This window comes from Argentina silus (assembly GCF_951799395.1).
Source record: "Argentina silus genome assembly, chromosome: 15".
NCBI classification, from domain to species: Eukaryota; Metazoa; Chordata; class Actinopteri; order Argentiniformes; family Argentinidae; genus Argentina; species Argentina silus.
Genome location: NC_139669.1, coordinates 2,032,434 through 2,043,413, shown reverse-complemented (window position 1 = coordinate 2,043,413; position 10,980 = coordinate 2,032,434).

The window sequence follows — 10,980 nt, the reverse complement described above, 5'->3', positions numbered from 1 at the left end:
ATGCACCTGCACTGGCATTAAGCATTCAGTCATGAGAGAATGTTATTTCTGAGGAAGCAGGCATGACTGCTTGGGGTAATGCTGTCACGACAGGCATCAAACACATCACACACAGTCCCCCGTCACACCAAATACACAAAAGGTACACACACAAATCAACACACCATTTCCTCCAAATTAACAGCCCTGCAATATTCAACCTGACCCCTTTAACCGTCTAGAAAACATAAAACTCCACAATATAGTGTGCACTAAACAGGGTGTAGAAATGTCAGAGAGCCAGAACAGATCACTTCCTCGAGGTCCAGCCCTTGTTTTGAGACACATTGGACATAAAGGACACATTCCTCTGCTTCCTCCACTTCCTCCTGAGGTGCAAGGATTTCCAGGAAAGGAGTGTGTGTGTGTGTGTGTGTGTGTGTGTGTGTGTGTGCGCGTTTGCATGTGTATGTGCATGTGTGTGTGTGTGTGCGTATGTGTGCGTTTGTGTGCATGTGTGTGTGTGTGTGCGTATGTGTGCGTTCGTGTGTGTGTGTGTTTGTATGTGTTTGTCTTATCTGATCCCGGGCCTGATGTTAGGTCCTGTTATTGATGTTCCACCGGAGGAATGTTCTACAAGAGAGGCCCCATCCTTAGTTCCTATTTAACCGTGGGCCAATTTAACCGTGACGTAACCACCCTTCGATAACCATCTCTGGGGTTATGATGTGTTATGATACTCCTGGAGAACAATGGGATACCACCTCAAACGCTGGCGCGGGAGAGAGCAGAGCGTATGAGTGCACTGTGGACGGATGTCTTCAGACGAGGAGATCAGGTGTACGGCTGGAAGAGAGCCCCGATGTGTTGACAGAAGGGTTTATTATTATTTACATGAGTGCTGTTGGAGGCGGAGAGAGGAACTGTATTTATAGTATGGCTGAGATGAAAAACGAACGGAATGATGAATGACATCGAACACGTCAAAACACATGTCTGATACCATTCCTTATTCCGTTCCATCCATTACAATGATACCCCAACCCAACCCAACCCAACCCACCCCACCCCCCACCCCCTCCCCCGCCCCGTCTCCAGTGAGAGTACTCCTGCTGGACCCCTAGGCTGTCTGTATACAGCACCAGGACCAGAGCCAGAGACCCAGACCCCCTCACTGAGACCAGCAGCACGAAGCACAGAGAAGAGCCCATCAATCAGCCAGATTTACTGTCCTGTTGATAGCAGGGGGGGATGTTCTGTACAGTACAGTACTGTATGTAATATGTATGTACAGGACACAGGATGAGGAATATGTGCTGTATGTCTGAGGGAAGTAGAGCGATTGGACACTCACACGGGTTTTCCCCTCTGTGTGAAAGTATGTAGCTGACATGTTTATTGTCAGAGGACACATGCTATTTACACGCTAAGGGAATGAGTCAAGGACATATATGTGCTGCTACTTATCTTTGTGTTCATTTGTTTAACTGTTTGCTTAACTTTACTGAGTAAAAACAGACAAGGGAGTAAATACAAGTCTCTGTTGAAAAGTGATCCCGGTCCCTTTTCAACTGAACATCGTCACCAGTATAACAGTGGAAAAATATAGATAATATATTTTTTTCTAAAATATGGTGAGAACTTACTCGCATAGCAGGATGCCGTTCTCCAGGCCTCCCCTGAAGTCCTTGTCACCGAAGCATCGGCCCGTGACCGCCTGGGGTTGGAAAGAAAGAACAGTAAAGATCTCGTCAGTTCCCTGGTTTGTGTTCCTCGGTGCTACGGTCAGTGAAACATCAAACGCACTGTAAACCTTCCCTATTTTGTTCCCGCCCCCAGTCTTCAAAAACAAGGGACTTTTATCATAGCTGAAGTTGAGTTCATACTAAGAAAGATAAGTTGAACGTCTTGCAACAGTAACGTAAAGAAAAAACCAAGAACTACCCAACCGAAGAGGATTAAGAACAAGAGGATCCAGGGAGCTCACACATCAAACTACTAATCTATCAATCAACATCCAGATACCGAAAAGCCCTCAGTGAGAAACAAGTATTTAAACATGATAACCTTTGTTCCCAGGGCTTCAAAGCTTCCCTTCGCAGAACTGCAGTCAAAACTTCATAGCGGAGAAAGGGAGTAAGGGAGAAAGGGAGAAAGGGAGAGAAAGACGAGAGGAAGCAGTGTATCCAGTCCTCCTCCTCTCGTTGACAGCATTGCTCGCTAACAAGCTTGACGTAAGCTGCCATCATCCCTACATGGCTAAATCGCTCTCTCAGGCCTCTCCAGCTCCTCCAGCTCCCCAGGGGCAGTAATTGATAGTGACACTGGGGATTTATCCACTGGTGGTTTCTCTGTCTCTCTGGGGAGAAGACACGTACTGTAGGTTTGCATTCCTTTGCATGACTGGCCTGGGTCTTTGAGTTTGCCATTGTGTTCTGTGGCTTGATAGTGCACACTTGAAGTCATATTGACTGCCTACAGGACATCTCTGGCACCAAAAATGTGAATTCATTCTATGTTTGAGATCTAGTGCACGAGTGTTGCAGTGTTAGCATGCACACGCACGCACGCACGCACGCACGCACAAATACAAACACACACACTTACGGTATGTACTGTACACACACCTAAGCCTACCAATCAAGTAATTTACAGTGGAGGTCAGGAGAAACACACAGCACCAAACTAATTATAAGCTCGAACTCAAATATCACCAACACTTACTGAGAGAATCTCTCCTCACTCCAAAATCCCCTTCAAACTCCCTGTAGTGAGAGTAAGTGGTGAACCAATTTAAAAGTCATTTAATTTTCTCAGAAACACATAGTACAGAATACCCATTTAAAATAGTGGACCCATTTGGACTGTTCAATTGAAAGCCAAAACAATTAAGGGATTAAATTCCACTGACCGGTTGCATAACATTTATTTTTACAGCTGTGGGGATACACGGTGACGGGCCAGCTGGGTGTGTGTTTCTGTCAGTTCCTTGGCTCCTCGTTGGGACTTGGATCACGTACAAAAGAAATGGACTGCTGTATGTCAGAGAAGGGGAGACATGTTGATCTGTGCTGGGGGTGGGGGGTGGGGGACGGGGGACGGGTGACGGACTAGGCATCCTGCCTGGTGATGATGGAGTATGTGTGTGTGTGTGTGTATGTGTGTGTGTATGTGTGTATGTGCATGCGTGCGTGCGTGTGTGTGCTTGTGTCCGTGTGTGTGTCTCGTGTGTACCTGGCTACCAGGTCTGGCTAGCGTGCTGACGTTGGGCCATTCACAACTACTATTCACTGAGAGAACTGTGAACTGGCCATTGTTTCCCCATCGGCTGCACAAAAGTGATGAGAGACAACATTCTATCGGTGGTCTGTGTGTGTGTGTGTGTGTGTGTGTGTGTGTGTGTGTGTGTCTGTGTGTGAGGTCCAACCATTAAACTGACAAAAACACATATGGTCCACATTATCAGCCCTCATAATTGCTTCCTAATATTCAATACAGTTGTGCCATTCTTAGCCTGGCAGACTAACACGGCGGGACCTCCTGCAGTTCAGTCTCTGAAGTACAGCCGAGATGCGTTTATATATCTGAAAAAGAGGCAATGACCTTGATAACGCCTCAATATATGTGTTAGTTGAATATGAGTATATCAGCTGTCTATACTGTCTGTGTATTGGTGTCACTGGAGGCAGATAGTCCTTCAGTGGAGGGCTAGAGGGCACCAGGAGATAGCAGTGGTTCATCAACAGAACAGGGAGTGGGGCTTCAGTACAACAGACAGCAGGTTATTTTTACCTCAGAACTGCAATATGTTGGAGAGGGACACAAACAGCGCAGTCACTCACATACCTTCCTCCTGAGATAGAATGCCTCATACCATCCTACTGAGACATCACACTACATAGATCTACATAGACCCTGCAGCATCTCTGTTTCCCCAGAAAAGAGAACTGATCCCTGGAGGAAAATTAGGCAGCTAAAAATAGGACTTTTATTGCCATACCATACAGATGTGAAGCTAAAGACTTCAATCATCTAATGCAGTAAAGCTTGATTCATGCGTTTAAATCAGACACAGCCTGCCTACTGCACTTGCATCCCCAGTGGAGGGTTAGACCCATAAACCTACATTATGTCTTCCTGGTCTGGAGGCTCTGGCTATAACCAAGATTGCTCAGTTTTTCTCATTACCTGGCTCTCTCTCTCTCTCTCTCCCTCCCTCCCTCGCTCCCTCCCACCCTCTCTCCCTCCCTCCCTCTCTCTCCCTCTCCCTCCCTCCCTCTCCCTCTGCCAGAGACTGTAACTGTTAATGCGAGGACCCTGCTGTAATTCCTGCACGTCTGCTGGTCCCATAAGAGCTGCCCAGACACACAGACCACACGGACGCCCTGGTGAGGCGGAGAGGAAGCCGATAGAACCCACGCAGCCCAGGCCCTCCATCCACCACACCCAGACTTACCTCATCATCATAGGGAGGGCTTCTGGCTGGCTGGCTGGTGAGACCGGGGGTCATGATGGCTAACGCAGACCCTTCCAGGCTAATATAGCTCCTATGGGACTTGTAGCAGGAAACTATAGCTAACATGGTAGTAAAAAGTGGATTAGCTCTACGCACACCAAGGGAGGGTCCCTTATTGTGAACTCGGGCCATATCGTATAGAGACAGGTTCAACTGAATTCAGATAGACTTCCGTAATGGGAAAATAGGCTAGGGGTCAAACTCGAAGAGAAGCATACCAAGTCAAAAACACTCTGGCGTGTCCAATAAATGATCTACAATAATGACATTGTAATTGCATAGTAATAATGTTTGAGTTATTACCTTGTAGTAACAATAATATCTATGAAACGTAAAGTGTTACCCAAGTAAGCAGAAACTACAGTAGGTGACTGGCCGCTGACCAGTATCTGGTAAGTTCTGGACCGGTCCCTGTTTCCCAACCTCAGCAGGGTCATCTGAGGTTACGCCACTAGCCTGAGGAATGTGTTGCCTTTGTTGTTACCAGCGGAATGCAGTCCGATGCCCGTCCCCTTTGAGGCTACATTGTTTCACACAAACAATCAAACGAGATTCTGTTTGTTTTTTTCCTTACTTCCCTCCCAGTGGACCCCTATGACGACCAAACAGGAGCGATTCTCATGGATTCATATCCGAGTTTGTCATCTCCGTGACTTTGTTGTGTTTGTGGAACGGAAGGCTCTGTCGAAGCAAAACAACAACAAAGAAATCACATTAAGTGAGCAAAAGCAAACTTTGCTCTTTTCCCAAGCCACGAAGCCATAGAACCATGGTAAAATACTCTGAAGAATACATCTAAAAAAGCCTGGTCCACTTTGATGACTTCAGTGTCCTAGATATCACTGAGGAGTCTGGGAAATCTGGTCCCCAAAGGAACAGTCACTTGAGACTCAATATTTCACTTCGAAGAAATGTCCGGTTCCTCAAGCCAACCAAGGGGCATGAGCAATGTAAGAGGTCTGATATATCTTGGTTTCCATCCTGGCTCCCAAAATCTCCCTACACAGATTCTATCAACTGTCAAAACGCTCACCCTACCATTGTTCAAATAACATCCAATGAAAACAACATAACAAAATGGACTTGATGGCTCGTGCCAAAACAAGTACACCACTCTGTGACAAAAACACATATGGTCCACATTATCATAATTGCTTCCTAATATTCAATACAGTTATGCCGTTCTTAGCCTGTCAGACTACACCACCTGTGATTGCACACACAGTTATCAAAACAACATCTCAATCTGCTTCCCCTGGATGAGGTCTTCAAAATGACATCAGGCCTACTGTGTGACATAGTGCCAACAGTTCGTTCGTTCTCTCTCTCTCTCTCTCCTCCTTCTTCTTCTTCTCCTCCTCCTCCTCCTCCTCCCCCCCCCCCCCCTAGTGCCTTAGCCAATGAAAACAGATCTATTTCATCGCCTTGGTAATCTCCAGGGGTCTTTCCTATAGTTGGAAGGTCTACCTATAACCAAATTAACAACCGGTAATTCCACGTTTTGAGAACAAGCAGGTTTCCGTGACTGAGAGAGCAAAAAAAAAAAAAACTACTTCCCAAAAGCCCCACAGGCAGACCGTGATCCTCCTATTAGAAGAATTGACAGCTGTTCACTCGGGGGATCTTAAACACAAACAAAGACGTGCGCACGCTCGTACAAAAACGGAATCAGGAATCTACCCGCAAAGTTTTTGTTGTGATCTGTGAAGTGCATTGCACAATCCTATGATGACACACACTATGCAACCAAGTTCAGAAACACACACATACACACGCTACTTGGCTGTCAGCCAACAATCTTGCTAAGGGTACTTAGTCTATAATCCCTGTTTCACTTCTGCTCTGGTGGTGGAATGGACGGTATTATACACCATGTATTTATATGGCCCTTTTTAGACAGTTTTGTCACAAAGTGCTTACCAACATGAACAATACAAACAATATAAACAACATCCCAACTGGAGAAAGCAAGCCAGGAAAAACTTTGTGCACAGAGGCAAGGAAGTACTCCCTGGTAGGAAGAAACCTTGGGCGAGATCAGTATTTACAAAATAAACTGCAACTAATTGGGAATGTATCATAGGGTATAACCTGGCCAAAAAACATGGTTAATATTATAATAAGAAATGTACTATATGAGGAAGCTGGTAACTTCAGAAGATCTTCAGAAGACCAATGCTGTTTTATCTGTTTTCTGATGAACAGTGCAGTGTAGCCCTCTGAGCTATAAAAGAGAGTGATTACACTGCAACAACAAGGGAGCCATTTTCGCCCTGCACAGCAGGAACTAAATCACCTGTCTGGTGACGAGACAAAACATTGCTCAACTGCGGAAACTCAAGACTGCCAAGCGTCTTAAACTGAGAGTTTAAGACCCTCAAACTGTCCAAAAATGCATAATATTTGTTAGCCCTATGGCCTAAAGAGAGGTGCAGCACCAGATACAAATTTCCAAAGACACAAACATCAGTGTATTATGTATAAGTAACCTCCATGGAGGCCTCTTTCTGGAAGGGTCCATATAATAGTGCCTGTTTAATATCAACACTCCAGCAGAAAGGCCATTCAGAGCTGATCTCTTCTAGTGAAACACTAAACCATAATTCACACAGCAGAGCTGAGCTGAGCTGTACTTGGCTGTCCTGGTTACACGTTCACCATAGTTGCAGTGCTGGAAAGGACAATGTGAAAGGAAAGATATCCGAGCCAGCACAGTATGGTTGGTGTGTGGTTGGTGGATGGGCCCTGCAGTAAAGCCCCTTAGGGGTCCGTCTACCCATGGTACTTGTGACAGTTCAGCCAGAGGTCAGGACAGGGAAAGTGGTGGTACCCAGCATCCATCTAAGACCATCCGTCACTGGAGCCTTTTCACACGCTGCCACCACTGGGCTAACACTACTGAGGCTAACAACACTCTCAAAAGAACCCACTGGCTCTGGACGTCTGGTCCCTCTATTGTCACTGTGGGCTGGCTGCCCTCCCCGGGGCTTGGCACGGCACACTGGGGACTGGGGTGGGGTGGGGGTTGATGTCACAGTCAGTCCTGCCTCTGATAGCACCACTGCTGTAGTCACTGGGGGTCGGGGGGGGGGGGGGGCGCTGAAAGTCGAAGGAGGCTTTGCGACACTGGAGTGAGGTGAGATTACGGAATGTCTACCATTCCTCCGCCACCCTCCTCTCCTCTCCTCTCTTATCCTCTCCCAACTCCTCACCTCCTCTCCTCTCCTCTTCTCTCCTCTTCTCTCTCATCCTCTCCCAACTCCTCTCTCCTCTCCTCTCCCAACTCCTCCCCTCCTCTCCCAACTCCTCTCTCCTCTCCTCTCCTCTCCTCTCCTCTCCCAACTCCTCTCTCCTCTCCTCTCCTCTCCTCTCCCAACTCCTCCCCTCCTCTCCCAACTCCTCTCTCCTCTCCTCTCCTCTCCTCTCCCAACTCCTCCTCTCCTCTCCCAACTCCTCCCCTCTCTCCTCTCCTCTCCTCTCCTCTCCTCTCTCATCCTCTCCCAACTCCTCCCCTCCTCTCTCCTCTGGTCCCAAAGGTTGATGTGAGAGTGGCTGGCGGCGGCTGGAGGATTCTGGCCTACTTTCTGCTTTTAGCACTAGCCCAGTGTGCTATTCTGACAAGGCCTCTCTGCCTAAAGTGGGGGAAGAGGAGGGAGGAGAGGAGGAGGAGGGGTTGGTGGTGGAGGAGGAGGAGAGGAGCTAGCCTTTTTAAGCAGTCGAAATCCATTAAGACTGAGAGCCACTGACAAATCTCGAGGAATCTTGAGCATACTGTGAAAAAGACTATTTGGAAAGGGAATGGAACGAGCATACCATCAATTTCTTGTGGTGTAATTATTCAGTTAAAAGGTCAATGTCATTTCATTCATTCCCTCAGAGTGTTTGCAAAACTATCCCCAAGGCCTCCCGTCAAGGGATGTCTTTCCATAAAATGGAAAAACTTTTTCAACGACTTTAGAATATTTCCTTATATATTTCCTATGTTCCACCCCCCACCCCTCCTCTCCTGTTGAAGCATAACCCACAGGAAGCAGGGAGTAAGGCTGGCGACTTACCTCAGCGTGATGAGTTGCAGTATACTGTCTTCATCACCCCCACCACCACACACACACAAACACATACTGTACACACACACGCACGCACTCGCACAGACTAGAGCATCTGGAGAGAACGTGGGCCTGTTAAACAGAGGAGCTTTTTTCCTCTGTCTAGTTTTAGTATGAACGTGGGGTTCATTGACATTGACTTGGCTGAGGCTGTATCAGATCTGGACACACACACACACGCACACGCACACACACACACACACACACACACACACTCCATCTCACGCTGAAGCCTGCACGGCAGATCTATACTGTAAATCACCCAAGCAGAGCTAAAAAGGCTTTGGAGACTGACACACACCAGATACACACAACGTCATATACAGTGTCACATGTCATATACACATGCCATATACGGCGAGTGTCCAGGCCAAGGCCCGGGGAGCTACATATTCTACTAGGTATGAAACATAAACATCATAAGAGGCTTCAGGATGCAGCATTCTCTCGCTCTGTCTCTGTGTCTCCGACAGACACACACACACACACACACACACACACACACACACACACACACACACACACACACACACACACACACACACACACACACACACACACACACACACACACACACACACACACACACACACACACACACACACACACACCATCTGTACAGAAAATGAGCCTAAACTGTGGCTCGTCTTCTGTCAAACGTAAGCCAATTGATGTCAGCATGTGCTCACAATACTGCATACACACGCATCTAGGTTTTGGCGGGAGTTGAGAGGCATCTGTAAGGAAACAGCAGAGGTTTAAATCAATAGGGCCCAGGCTGCAACCATAACACAGACCTGCCAAACAGGGAACAAAGACCGTTTGTAAAGAGAGGGATCATCCCAGGTAATGACAGCTAATGGTCGGTAATTACCGTGATATTTAACAGTGGAAACAGCACTAGACCACAGCAAAGTCAAGACACAGGCTGTAAATCTGTCACTAAGGCATGCAAGGGGAATTGCTGTCAGCGAGAACCACAACTACTGATTGGGGCATTACAGTTGTGATGATTTCATTGTCGGCAAGTCACCCTTGGCTTGATGATTGAGAGTCAAATTGCATTGTTTTGCACGACTGCACTGCACCGTCAAAGTTATGTCAAAATGGCTGCCGTGACAGAAAGACCACACAAGACTCGCAAGTCGCTACAGATGCTCCACGTGCGAAAGCGCACGGGGGGCGACATCAAAAGTTCCGATTTGTTACGAAATGATGACCCTTTCCCCTGTAAAGAAGCTGTCTAGGAGAGGAGACATGCGAGGAGAGGAGACATGCGAGGAGACATTTAGGAGAGGAGACATGCGAGGAGACATTTAGGAGAGGAGACATGCGAGGAGACATGAGAGGAGACATGCGAGGAGACATGAGAGGAGACATGAGAGGAGACATGAGAGGAGACATGAGAGGAGACATGAGAGGAGACATGCGAGGAGACATGAGAGGAGACATGCGAGGAGACATGCGAGGAGACATTTAGGAGAGGAGACATGAGAGGAGACATTTAGGAGAGGAGACATGAGAGGAGACATTTAGGAGAGGAGACATGCGAGGAGACATTTAGGAGAGGAGACATGAGAGGAGACATGCGAGGAGACATTTAGGAGAGGAGACATGAGAGGAGACATGCGAGGAGACATGCGAAGAGACATTTAGGAGAGGAGACATGAGAGGAGACATGCGAGGAGACATTTAGGAGAGGAGACATGAGAGGGATGTTGTGTAAGAGGCTCTACTGGCACCAGGCCGCTGCCCTCATTAGACTCCGACCGCAAGCCCTATCGTGTGACAACACTCGATTACTCTGATGTAATGTTTTATGTGGAGATGACAACAGTAGGGGGGGAACACGTCAACATGGCTAAGCCTGGCGTGTGGTTAAGAGGGGGGGGGGGGGGGATAAGTGTAATATTACCATGTCATAATACAATAAATAGTACAGGAAGTATCAGCCAATGGTGTACTGTACTGTACTTACGTCATACATCCATCATATAACATTGATTGAGGCACAAAACAGAAAAACATGAATTTAGGATGGCATTAGAGTTCACGATCTCCCTCCTCCTCCTCCTCCTCCATGTCCTCCCCTTTCAACCTTGCCTTCAGTAAAACATTTGGCATCAACTTGCACAGGACTTCAAGGAATGTGAAATATGGCTTAAATATGCACAACCACAACACAAATCCTATAATTATATAGTACCAGTTTATTTATAATAGTTAATCTCTGAGTATGGTTCATACTGGATGTCTATACTTTTATGTGAACAGCTGCTGTGATAAAGTTATAGCTGAGAGAAAGCAAGCGTAAACACTGTTGTTATTGTTTGCTGATAGTCTGGTACAGATTTACCTCAACATCACAGTAAATCCAGA